At 35.9% G+C, this 13,880-nt stretch overlaps 1 protein-coding gene across 5 annotated transcripts in view; it reads right to left on the minus strand.

Moving 5' to 3' along the window:
- LOC137251292 (kelch-like protein 5) overlaps nt 1–10,096 on the minus strand; it is a 73,407-nt gene extending 63,311 nt beyond the window's left edge. The window contains exon 1 of one of the 5 annotated variants that reach the window (XM_067785622.1): nt 9,874–10,096. The gene's annotated coding sequence lies outside the window, so the exon portion shown is untranslated. Of the gene's footprint in view, nt 1–8,091; nt 8,203–8,278; nt 8,689–9,873 lie in introns of those variants that run through there. The other 4 variants (XM_067785621.1, XM_067785620.1, XM_067785623.1 and 1 more) reach the window with 4 other exon arrangements.
- Between the last annotated feature and the right edge of the window lie 3,784 nt (nt 10,097–13,880).

Raw genomic sequence — 13,880 nt, forward strand, 5'->3', positions numbered from 1 at the left:
CTGCGAAGTAGTTCTTCATTGGCCGAGCAACAGAGTGCGAGGGAACGATCCAGGATAATGAGTAGTAAGATGAAACACAGGTACGGCAAGGAAATGGTGTTCCATCCAAATTTCGGTGCAGTTTGGAAGGCCCGTACAAGGTTGTGAAGAAGATCAGTGATACCATCTACCGCATACAATGCACTGAGAAACCACGGAGTAGAAGAGTGGTACATTTGGCGATGCTAGCAGCGTTTAGATCGAGATATTTGTCTGATCGGGACGATCAGACTTAGGTGGAGGGCAGTGTTACGAATATTAGCAAAACTAAGGAGTGCTGCCGTCTCTAAGCCGATGCTAAGCAGTGACGTGAATGCACATCAATTATTCAATCATTATGTATCTACATAAACGAAACAATAACTGCGTCTACATATATGTACCATGTACGTATACGAGCAACAGAGAGTCAATGCACTAACACATGCATATATCTGAGATACTCCTATAAGTATGCAATGAGAAAAACTATAAAATTGTGCAATTTTAGTTACAGCTGAGAAGTTTGAGAGCTACTGGACTAGTAATTCTCGAAGCGACTAGAAGATGAGAATGTTAAAATCAAAGAGTATAAAAGGCGACAGATGTAGAGGCGCTGTAATTCAGTTTGATTTGAGTTGTCAAGCAGTTACGACTAAGACGATATCTAGCGAGCAATAGCAGTATTATTTTGAATAGTAGAGTTTCATTTAAGCTATCAGTTTGGTTATTAAGCTATTCGTTGCACAGTTTGAGTGTTATTGTGAAGTACTTCAATAAAGGCCATTTTTCCATTATTCAATATTGGAGTTATTTATTCAACAGTTTAGCGATACGAACCTAGCAAAAGGGCAAATAGGATTTGCAGCAAATTCGTTACAATATGTATTTTAGACACAAATGCATTTGAGGAAAATTTGATAATTTGCCAAGGGAGGGATACAAAATTAAAGGAATTAATTAAAACATTAGAAACTACAGAAAATAGTTTATATGAATTGCGGAATGGAATTATTTATAGAAAGAAACAAGATGGATCAATTTTGTTTTATGTACCTGAAAGTATGGAAGATCATATACTTTACAAGTATCACGATGAGTTGGGACATCTTCGGATAGATAAGGTAGCTGAGTTAGTTTCACGAACTTATTACTTTCCAAATTTGAGGGAAAAGATAAAAACGCACATACAAAACTGTTTCAAGTGTATTGTGTATTCCTCGAAATCCGGAAAAGAGGAAGGGTTTCTTCATAATATTCCGAAAAGTAATTTGCCATTTGAAGTAGTTCATATTGATTTTTATGGTCCAGTTGATAATGCGCGAGCTCTGAAACATGTTTTAGTTATAGTTGATTCATGTACAAAGTTTGTACGGTTATACCCCACAAAAACTACCAGCACAAAAGAAGTTATAAAGGGACTTTCTGATTATTTTCGAGCGTATAGCAGGCCAAAATGTATTATATCATATCGTTGAGTTTGAGAAGTTTTTAGACAATCATTTTGTCAAGCACATTAAAGTAGCGACGGGATCACCACAAGCAAATGGTCAAGTAGAAATAATTAATAGGTCATTGGGTCCGTTAATAGCTAAACTTGTTGATACGGAAAAAGGTATTTATTGGGATAATGTAATACATAAAGCTGAATATGTTCTCAATAATACGGTACATCGAACTATAAATGAGCACCCAAGTGTAATGTTGTTTGGAATTAGACAAAGAGGAGAAATAATTGACGATTTTAAAGAAAGCATTGAGCAAAAATTAGTATCAGAAAATAGGAAAAATTTTAAAAACGTTCGAGAGCGAGCTGCTGAAATTCAAAGAAAAGTGCAACAGTATAATGCACATTATATCAATAAAATACGACAGAAGCCAACTAATTATAAAGAAGGTGATTATGTTATGGTAAAAAATTTCGACACAAATATTGGCACCAATAAAAAACTTATTCCGAAATTCAAAGGACCTTATAAGGTAACGAAAGTATTAGAAAACGATAGATATTTTCTTGAAGACGTTGAAGGTTTTCAGCTAACTCGATTACCATATAAAGGTGTATGAGCTGTTGGCAACATTCGACCAATGCACCAAGTAGTAGAATAGAAAATGGAAATTATGTTTAGGAATTGAGGAGAGATCAGGTGATCTCTTTGTTAGGATGGACGAATTGTAGTAAATTGTAGGAATACAAGATCAAAGTATCTCTTGTGTGTTCAAGATTAAAATATATAGTCTGCCAGTTCTTCAAACAGGCATCTAATGCATTTTTTTTTTTAAATACCCTTTTTTTGTGCAGATAGAGACTTTCACAGTGGCTGTGAAAGAGAAAAAAACTGCTCATAATTTTTCTAAGAAAATTACTAAAATTGTATCAAGTCACCGTCAAGATTGCGGACGTGTTTATTTTCGCTCCGCGTTTTTTGTACTATTTCTGCTATTATGGCAAGTTTTAATAAGTATAATTATAATAAGTGCACTGTTGACCTGCGATAGTGACTCTTGTTTCAATTTAATAAAGGGGACTCATGAAAGCATATAAACTTATAAGGTGTAAAATTATATCCATTTACACACGCTGTTATATGAACGCACCTAGTAATACTCTTGATAAACTTGATTGTTTTTCAGCTGTATTATTGCCAAACAAATTTTTTTTTATTGTTATACTAATTAAAAAATGCCAAGATTAAGTGAAAAATCAAAGCTAAAACGCCTTTGCTTGCTGATGTTGAAGATTTCTTATGAAAATGCCTGCTGTAATGTCTGCAAGGTTGCATTCCTTTCAGTTTATCGCGTTTACACAATGAAATGTGTGCGTAAATTTATACAAATCGTGTAAATGATTTTTCATACAAAATTTGACAGCTCCTGCGTAAACTAGATAAATTTATACGTTTACACACTTTATAAGGCATTTATACGGTTACATGAGTCCCCCTATTACTATTAACATTTTATTCAAATGAAGAAACAATTTTATTATCAATAAAATAAATTATTCAAAATGCCCTGCGAATGTGGACAAAGGGTTGATCGCAATAAACCGAAAGTGTTGTGTGCAAAGTGCAATGACCTTTTTCATTTGCAATGTGTTAACATGTCATCTGATGATCTTGATTATCTCATCTCTTCAAAGAAACCATTCTTTTGTAAATTGTGTTCGGTTGCGCGTCGCGCATCGATACGTACTCCTCCACCAAGTGCTCCACCCATTGTCTCTAATAATGCTGAGATCATAGGCGAGCTGTGTGAAAATATCCAACAACTATCTCTGTTCGATATTGCTAATGACATTGCTGCTTTACGTTCGAAAAATGCCAGTATACTTACTACAGTGAATTCCCTATTAGCCGAAGTTTGCTCTTTGCGCTCATTAATTGTCGATAAAAATAATATAATCTCCTCGTTAACTACCGAACTAAAAGACATGCATCCTGTTGTTGCTTCCTATGCTAGGGAACGCGAATCAACTCGCAAAGATAAACAAAAAGTTAAACAGTCAACTTCTCATAAAAAAAACAATATCAGTGGCTTGGCTGCAAAAGCAAAAAACAGCAACAACGACTCTGCTGCAAAAGGTAAACAAATCGCGAGTATAGAAAAGCCTGAATCTTATACAGAAACAAGGCAGTCAGAACCTATGATAGAATCTGAATCCCCCCTTAGGTACTGCCGTTGAATCATTGAAGCGAATTTCATTCAAACTTGGTGTTCCCGATTCTTGGTTTGATAAGATGCTCAACCCTGAGCTTTGGCCTGCCGGTGTGACGGTTTGCCCTTTTCGGTTTGGCCGAAAAAGGTTCGAACCGAAGACATAGTCGCTAGTTCTTACTTAGAAATTAGTAGATCCATTAATAAATCAAAATCGAGTTATGCACTTTATTATCAAAATGTTAGTGGTATGCGTACCAAATCGTCACAATTCTATTGTAACGTTAGTTCACACGAATATGATATATTAGCTCTGTCAGAGACCTGGTTAAATGAAAAATTTTCATCTAACGAATTTTTTGACGGCTATTATAACGTATTTCGCAATGATCGGTGCCCGAACGCCACCTGTCTTGGGTGGGGGTGGTGGTTTTTTAATTGCTATTAGAGCAGATCTATGTAGTAAACTGATTACTAATGATTTGATAGATGGTGGCGCTGAACAAATCTGTGTAAGCGTTAAGTTTAATGACAATAAAACAATAATAATCGTTTTGTCTTATATTCCGCCAAGTAGTGAAATTGCTGTCTATCGAAAATATTTAGATAATATAAATAGTGTCATAAGTACTGCTAATCCGTCTGATGAGATTATATATCTAGGCGACTTTAACTTAAGTAATATCTCCTGGTCAAGTGGCTGTAATAATTTACCCACAAATAGCAGATCCGATATCGATGTGCTTGTTGTTAGCACTTTGTTCTCGTATGGCTTAAAACAATATAATACTCAACCAAACAGTAATGGTAGGTTCCTTGATCTCGTTTTTGGATCTGATGATTTAAGAATATCTTGCCTGGAGTGTCTATCTCCAATCTTGGGAAACAGTTTACATCACAATGCTTTGGTTGCAAATTTCGAGTTTTATAGCTTTGATAAAAACCCAGTTGTAAATATTTCAGAATATAACTATTTCAAGGCTGATGCTCCAGCGATAAGCGAGTTTATCCTGATTGGTCCTTCTTGGACTCCGCTAATGGGCCTGAGGCTTCTTATGAACTCTTAAGGCAAAGGCTTTCATTAGCAGTCTCGAACTTTGTTCCGCGAAAACGGAAAATTCTGAACAACAGGCCACCCTGGTTCAATACTAAACTTAATAATATTAAAAATAAAAAACGTAAGGCCGTTAAGAAATATAAAAGGAGCAGGAGTGAATGTGATCGTCTTACCTTTGTCAGGCTTAAAACGACTTTTAACTGTCTCTAACAAGAACTTAGTTTAGACAATATATGAATAATCTGGAATCAAAACTGAAGACGAATCCATCTAGTTTCTGGTCGGCGATTAATTCCAAGAGGCAGATTAACGGATTTCCGACGTGCATGGAGTATGACGGTGTATCGTCCAGTAATACGGTAGATATTTGTAACTTATTTGCCAAATTATTTCAGAAGGTATACTCAGATCCTACCTTTTCACCTAGTCCGACATTCTACTATGGTTCTCTGCGTCAAATTTCTTCTTTTGATATTACAGCCGAAGATGTATTTCTGTCAATTTCAAAATTGAATAATAGTCCGAACTCAGATAGCGAGGGATTTTCTCCGTTATTCTTCAAACTATGTTCAAATACAATTTCTGAACCCCTGGCAATTCTTTTCCAAGGATGCTTGAACCATGGGATATTTTTAGACTCTTGGAAGTTATGCTCCATAAATCCGGTATTTAAGTCTGGTGACCGCAATGATATTCGCAACTACAGACCTATTGTTAAGCAGAGTACTCTGGCAAAACTATTCGATAGTATCCTTCATAGCAAATTGTTTGACTACATAGTCAAGGCTATTGTTGAGTGTCAGCATGGGTTTTTTCCTGGCAGGTCTACTTCTACCAATCTGGCTTTAGTCACTAGCCAAATTGTAGATGCCTTTGAGAGCCATGCGCAACTAGACGTCATCTATACTGACTTCTCGAAAGCATTTGACAAGGTCCACCACTCTATACTATTGCAAAAACTGGGGATGTACGGAGTGACCGGAAGTTTGCTGAAGTTCTTCTCAAGTTTCTTATCGAATAGAAAGCTTTTTGTGTCAATCGGAGCCAACCAGTATACTGCGCTTATTAACGCTTGGTCTGGAATCCCACAGGGAACCCACTGTGGCTCTCTGTTGTTCCTAATTTTTATTAATGATCTACCTCAAAAATTCAAATTTGCTAAATGTTTAATGTTTGGTTTCCCCGCAAAACTTATACGGCTGTGCGTATATATGACGTTGAGAAACACCATCAGCTCAGTCAGAATTGGGAAGGACCTCTCCGAGCCGTTCGAAACTAAACGAGGTTTCAGACAGGGTGACCCCCTATCGTGCGATTTCTTTAATTTGATGCTGGAGAAAATTATACTAGCTGCAGAACTTAACCGCACTGGAACAATATACTATAAAAGCGTGCAATTACTGGCATATGCTGATGACATTGATATCATCGGCCTAAACACCCGCGCTGTTAGTTCTGCTTACTCCAAGCTGGAAAAAGAAGCGGTAAAGATGGATTTGATGGTGAATGAGGACAAAACGAAGTACCTGCTGTCATCGAGCAAAGAGTCAGCGCATATGCGCCTTGGCAACCACGCTACTGTTGGCAGCCATAATTTCGAAATAGTAAAAGACTTCGTTTATTTGGGAACCAGCATCAACACTAGCAACAACATCAGCACTGAAATCCAGCGAAGAATCAATCTTGCCAATAAATGCTACTTTGGACTAGGTAGGCAATTGAAAAGTAAAGTCCTCTCTCGGCGAACGAAAATCATACTCTACAAGTCACTTATCGTACCCGTCCTGCTATATGGGGCAGAAGCATGGACCATGACAACAGCAGATGAAGCGGCTTTGGGAGTGTTCGAGAGAAAAGTTCCTCGAAAGATTTATGGACCTCTGCGCGTTGGCGATGGCGAGTACCGAAGAAGATTTAATGATGAGCTGTACGAGCTATACGCAGACATCAACATAGTCCAGCGAATTAAAACGCAGCGGCTGCGCTGGCTAGGCCATGTTATGCGAATGAAAGATGATGCTCCGGCCAAGAAAGTGTTTCTATCGGAACCCGCCTATGGAAGCAGAGGTAGAGGGCCGCCCCCACTCCGTTGGAAGGACCAGGTGGAAAACGATTTAAACTCCCTTGGTGTGACCAATTGGCGCCGGTTGGCGGAGCGAAGGAGCGACTGGCGCGCCTTGTTGGACGGCTATAACCGTTTAGACGGTTAAGCGCCAATTAAGTAAGTAAGTAATGTTTGCAGACGACGTCAAACTCTTTCTAACCGTACGGGATACTTCTGACTGCATTAACTTGCAATATGATCTCGATTCTTTTAATGAATGGTGTTCAAGTAATAACCTACTTTTAAATACTAACAAATGCTGCGTGGTTTCCTATTCTAAAAGGGTCACTACCACCTTTTTCAACTACAAATTAAATGCTGGATCTTTAAACCGTTGTCGAGAGATAAAAGTTCTGGGTGTAATTTTTGACAACCAACTCTCTTTTTCTGGTCACATTGACTTTATTATTTCCAAATCTTTTGCAATGGTTGGGTTTATTAGACGTAATTCCAGGGACTTCAAGGATCCAATGACTTTGAAGGTACTTTTTACGGCATTGGTAAGAAGTCGTCTGGAATATTGCTCGATAATATGGAGTCCATTCTATGAAGGGAGCTCACATAAAATTGAGAGAGTTCAAAGAATTTTCACCAAAATTGCTTTGCGTATGCTTCACTGGCCCGATGGCCTCCCATCATATATCAGCAGGCGTAAATTGCTCGGACTCCAGGCTTTGTATGACCGTAGAACTTGTATCTCACTCATGCTTGCCTATAACGTTATCAACGGTAATATAAACTGCCCTGATTTATCTAATTTATTCGTTTCATATATTCCACCGCGTGATCTAAGGCACACCAGATTATTTGTTGAAGTAACTCATGGAACGAATTACGCGTTGAATGAACCCATATCCAAGGCTTTACACCTAGCAAATCGATATAGTGGTCTTCTTAACTTTAATAATAGCATTTATAAATTTAAGCTTGAACTTTTCTCTATTTTTAACTAGTCTGTAAGGAAGTTTGTACTTTTTAGACCGAAATATATATATAAATAAATATAAATATTTGTTGTTATATTATTATTTGAACATTTATATACTTTATATATTGTTACTTGAAATTTAGAATATAAGTATGCATAGAAATATTTTGTTGAATTGTCAGTTTTGTTAAAAAAAGAAGATGAATAAAAATAAATACGGTGAAGAAAACAACACAATTTTGCCTATATATTCATTCTGGTTATGTGTTTCGTCGTATTAGGCGTAGCAATTGTATGTAAAATGTGAATATATGCACATAACCGTACATTTAATTATGTATTATGTGAATTTCTATCCAGTTACATGTGTACATGTTACTTGTACTTTTTGTCCTTTGTGGAGTGATGTATATGTATGTATGTTATCACAATTTATATGTAAGGTATAATCTCTACCCCGTTATATGTTCCGTTTATAATATATGTATGAATTTATTTAAAACAAAATTTTTACTTATATTTTTACATTTCACATAATTTCCAAAGTAAAGCTGACAATATTTTTTAATTTATTTGATTTTAATTGTTCATCCGTGGCCACTCATGTGTTAAGTTAATTTGTTAAAAAAATCCAGCTGTGATACAAAATGCACATTCTATTTCACATAATTTTTAAATTAAAGTTGACAATATTTTTTAATTCATTTGATTTTAATTGTTCATTTGTGGCTACTCATGTATCAATTCAATTTATTAAAAAATCCAGTTTTATAGCTCATATGCACATTATTAATATTTATATAAACGAAAATTACATAAAAACGACTATGTAATAATTACGCGGACATCACTACAAAAAACAATGTTTCTGCTTCGACCATAGTGTACAAGTACAAGTGTGTTGACTTCTTTCTGACAGGCACTCGCTTAAGTGAGCATAACGGGAAAATCTGGGTTACCATTGTTGTTTCGGTTGAAAACGGTCAATTAGGGTTCTGTGCAGAGACGTAAAAGATTGAAACAGGGTTTATGTAGTCACAAAAGTGTTGCTCCTGTTCCACAGCATTTTAATGTTATATCATGGCGAAAAGTGTTCAGTTCAGAGTTATTGATTTTCATTAAAAGTTTAATTTATTACGGAGGGTTACTCCTTTAAGTGTAAAAAGCAGAGAAAACGTTGAGTTTTTCAAATAATTGTGAAAAACTTTTTAATTTGAATTTCTGTACCCAAGTTCACTATATTTGTGTAACACAAGAATCTGGAGGTCAATTCCTTAACTATGAAAAACTGAAAAATGTACACTTATTGAAAACTCATTTGCACACACAATTTACACTTTGAATTAAGTTGTGTTTTTATGCACAAAATTTTGAAACTAAAAACAAAATTTTCATTTGTCAGAAAAAATAAAGAAAAAACAGCCGAATGTCAAAAACCCCTATCGAAAAACAAACTGGCTTGTTTGTTTTTAATGAACTACGCTGTATTTTTCTTGTATTTCGTTAGTTTTTTTAAATATTGTTCACAAATTTACACCAGTACTGAAACCTTATTGGCTCCCTCGACAAAAAATGTAAGAGTAAATACCAGAAAAATACATAGAAAATAAAGTAGTGTCATATAGGAGTTTGATTTGTTTGCACTTAGACACCATTTTATTTGCAGGAGACTTTTACAGCTACAAAAGTTAAGGCGGATTTACACAGACGCTTTGGTTGTGTTGCATTCATTAGTTCATCTGTCGGGCGAAGTATCGAAAAATTTGCATAAATGCTTTGGTTGCGTGCCTACGCTTTGACAACGCCAGACGAAAAACAATGAAACGCCGTACGTTATCTTTGCATTGAAACGACCATAGCGTTTATATAATTTTGCCCTTTTGCATTTGTATAAACAGCCTTAAAAGTGAAATTTTTCCATGTTACACGTGTGGCGCTTTATATTTTGACTCTAATTTAAATAAATTTTGCTTTCCGTATGTTGTTGCAGGCTACAAATCTTTTAGTATTCTTTATTCCGCAGAAATATATGCAACTATTTCATCTTTAAATACTACAAAGTTTTATTAAACTACCAAATGCAACTCAGCTTGAAGTACTCTTGCGTACCAAAAATGCAACTCTAGACCTGAGATTTGCTTCAGGTGAGCGAGGCTGTTTGTAGTTTTGACGTTTATCGCTTAGCTGACACACTTGTATAGGTACACTATGCTTGGCACTTGGCGTAGCAACATCAGTGGTAGGTATCGGCAGATCGGTATCAAAATATGTATGAAAAATTATGCGGGATACATATACTTGTAGTTAGCTCGTTGCTTGCTAGTAAGCGACTAAATGAAAAATCAATTCACCCGCACGATCATCGCGACGATTGCGCTCTCACTAATCCAGATGCACTTTCAGTTTTGAATGGCCCTGGTTTAAAATATGAAGTACTTCTAAAGTCAATCTCTTATTATATTGTTTCTCTTCCTGAAGTATTGTTGTTTGGTTAAAGTTCGGAGAGTGGTTTTTCGTCGTACAGTGTGTCATAAGTGCTGTTTTTTGGTGAGTTGCTTCGTGCCAATGTTTAAAATCTGATTTATGTTGGGCTATTCGAGTTTTTAATTTAGCTTTGGTTGTGCCCACATATATATTATTGCATAATTCCATGTCATTTCCATTACATGGTATTTTATATATCACATTGCTTCTATCCGCCTGAGATACCTTAGATTTTGTTCTGTTGAATAAATTTTTTAATGTGTTAATTGGCTTGTGCGCTATTCTAACTTTTTCTTTATTATAACAATTCGAGTTTGCTAAGCGCTCTGATAAATTTGGTACATAACATAATGACTTGAAAATTTCAGGTTTTTGTGATTCCCGTTGACTAGCTTGTGATGTACATCTTTTAATTAGGGTATTTGTAATATTTTCAGGAAAATCTTGACTTTTTAATAATACTTTTGCTTCTTCTTTGATCTCTTCGTGGTAAGCGTCATCTGATATATTTAGCATACGTCGTATACAGCCCATTGCTGTATTTATTATCATCGTCTTTGGGTGTTTCGAATGAAAGTTAATGATTCGTCCTGTAGATGTGGGTTTCTTATACCACTTTAACTTCAATTGGTTGCCTCGTCGAATAATAATTGAGTCAAGATATGGCAATTTTCCGTCGTCTTCGAGTTCCGTTGTGAACTTTATATGCTTGTTATAGGAATTTAATGCGTCAAGTGTGTTTTGTACCTCATCTTCATTTATTATGGCGAATAGGTCGTCCACGTACTTCGTGACTAATCTTGGTACTCTTGTTAACTTTTTCATTGTATTCTCCAACAACTCTTCCATCACGATATCTGCAATCACTGGTGAGGTCGGTGATCCCATTGGCAACCCTTTCAGCTGGGTGTAAATTTTATCATTAAATTTGAAATATCGATTATCTTCGATGCAAAATTTTAACATTTCTATAAACATTTTCTTTGGTAGTTTCGTATGTCTCTCTATTGTCGTCCATTTTCTTATTCACCCCTATTCTGCATTTCGATTACGTTCCCGTTCTACGCTCCGCTTTAATCGAAGTTTGGTATTCTGCATTACGACGGAATCGTAAAGAGATGAGGAAGAGCAAATAATTTTTCGAAATCAGCTGTTGGTACGGAATGTTTAAACATTGGAACAAAATAAATTAAAGAAAATTTTTAAAAAACACTGAAAAACGTTTATATTTTATTATCCACGCCATTTTGTACAAAAAAAAGGAATAGAATATATTGCCGCAGTGTTATATTTTTTTGAGTGAAGTGCTTTCATAGTTGTAAGTGTGTTTTGTCGTTCTTTTGGCCAATTCCCTGCCGTGGCCACCGAGTTTTGTTAAAACGGATTCCTGCACGAATATAGTTGACATTTTCTGAATTTTAAGGATGCTAATTTCATTGCACTGGCCTAAAGTACTTTATAAAGGTTTATTTATTCTTTCCGCAAGGATTGTTTACGTTTTCGCTTCACCTTCCTCTACGCCGGCAGCTTGCTTTGGCATATAACTGGACCCAACGAACTGACACAAATTATAGCTGTCTATTATAATGGAATCAGTAGCCGCGGCATTATTTATGGAGTTGGAAAGCAACGCATACGAAAATTGCCAGGCGAGAATGGAAAGGCAAATATTGCGAGATTTGTGGAATCCATTTGAGATGAGTGACGAATTGTAAGAAAAAAAAGTGGTAAAGTTTAAAGACTTATTTTCTTATTTAGGTTCAAAAAAAACTTTCGACTTAACAAGGATGCTTTCAAGTATGTGTTAGATACTTTTGCGGGGCAAATACGTCCAAGGACTTGGACATCGACATGTTGTTTTTGACCTGGAAACATATAAAAAACAATCATCATCAAGCCTTCTACGTTTCTTAACAAGTTTTATATACATTTTTGTTAAAATTCTGTTATAAATTAATAAAAAAATAAAAAGAAAATATTTTTCCGCCAACTAATTTGCAACTTAGAAAAACGGAACTACGATCGAAATGCAGAATACAAATAATCGAACGATTCGAAGTTGGATCGAAAGAGATTGGAACACAGAATACCAAAATTGCCAAATCGAAAAAATTCCAATCCAAGTCGAAATGCAGAATCGGGCTGATTATGTTGGTATACTGGGAAACAGGGAAATTACGTCAAATGATATTAGTCTTTCATCGTCATAGATATACGAGTTGTTTATTTTTTCTTTGAAGTCTAGTGTATTTTTTATGTTATAACTCGAGTTTACCGTGACGTTTTTTAAGATATCCGCTATATATTTGCACAGGTTGTGTGCTGGAGATCCGACGGCGGAACATATCGGCCTGGGTGGGGTTCCCTGCTTAGAAAAACAGCGCATGGAATACATCACAACAAAGCTGAAGAAAAAGCTGAGCGAAGATGACTTCGAAGAATTTATAAAACAAGAAGAGGAGATTGCGAACAAAGCTACAGGAGCACTAAAGAAAAAGCAAGAATCAAAACACGAAAATCTAAGGAAAAAACGAAACCATATGTGGGTCAACAACAACAAACATGAGGAGTGGTTTGTAAACACAACTGATGTTGAATTTCCCTCAGACATAAAATGTCTGTTAGCAAAGGGTCCAAAGCTCGCGCTGCCAATAGAAAATAAGAGCTTTCCATTGTTTCAATATATCGCGGATGGTGAGGATTTGGTACAAACAAACACAACGAAAGATAAACAAGAAGAGGCGCGAACAAAATTCTCTGATCTTGTGAAAGCTCATGTAAGAACAAATAAACAAAGTGCAATAGATAGTGCAATATCGGATACAGTGAAGCGGACGCAGAATTTTCTGAGCAAAATAAAAATATTCGTGTTTTATCATCGGACAAAGGAAACCAAACAGCGGCAATGAATGTAAATGACTATGAAAACAAAATGAATGATATATTAAAAGACTTGACAATGTACAGAATTCAGAGACAGGAACCAACAGCGAGGCTTCATAGCAAAAATAATAACATAGTGGATAAAATGTACAGAATGAATGTAATCACAAAAGTCGAGAAAAATAAACTCACTACAACCACGGCACTACCTCCACGGATTTATGGACTCCCAAAAACACATAAGCAGGGAACCCCACTCAGGCCGATATGTTCCGCCGTCGGATCTCCAGCACACAACCTGTGCAAATATATAGCGGATATCTTAAAAAACGTCACGGTAAACTCGAGTTATAACATAAAAAATACACTAGACTTCAAAGAAAAAATAAACAACTCGTATATCTATGACGATGAAAGACTAATATCATTTGACGTAATTTCCCTGTTTCCCAGTATACCAACCCAACTAGCACTTGACATCATAATAGGGGGACTCATGTAACCGTATAAATGCCTTATAAAGTGTGTAAACGTATAAATTTATCTAGTTTACGCAGGAGCTGTCAAATTTTGTATGAAAAATCATTTTCACGATTTGTATAAATTTACGCACACATTTCATTGTGTAAACGCGGTAAACTCAAAGGAATGCAACCTTGCAGACATTACAGACGGCATTTTCATCAAAAATCTCCAACATCAGCAAGTAAAGGCGTTTTAGTTTTGATTTTACACTTAATCTTGGTATT

The sequence above is a fragment of the Eurosta solidaginis genome, chromosome 4, assembly GCF_040869045.1.
Source record: "Eurosta solidaginis isolate ZX-2024a chromosome 4, ASM4086904v1, whole genome shotgun sequence".
NCBI classification, from domain to species: domain Eukaryota; kingdom Metazoa; phylum Arthropoda; class Insecta; order Diptera; family Tephritidae; genus Eurosta; species Eurosta solidaginis.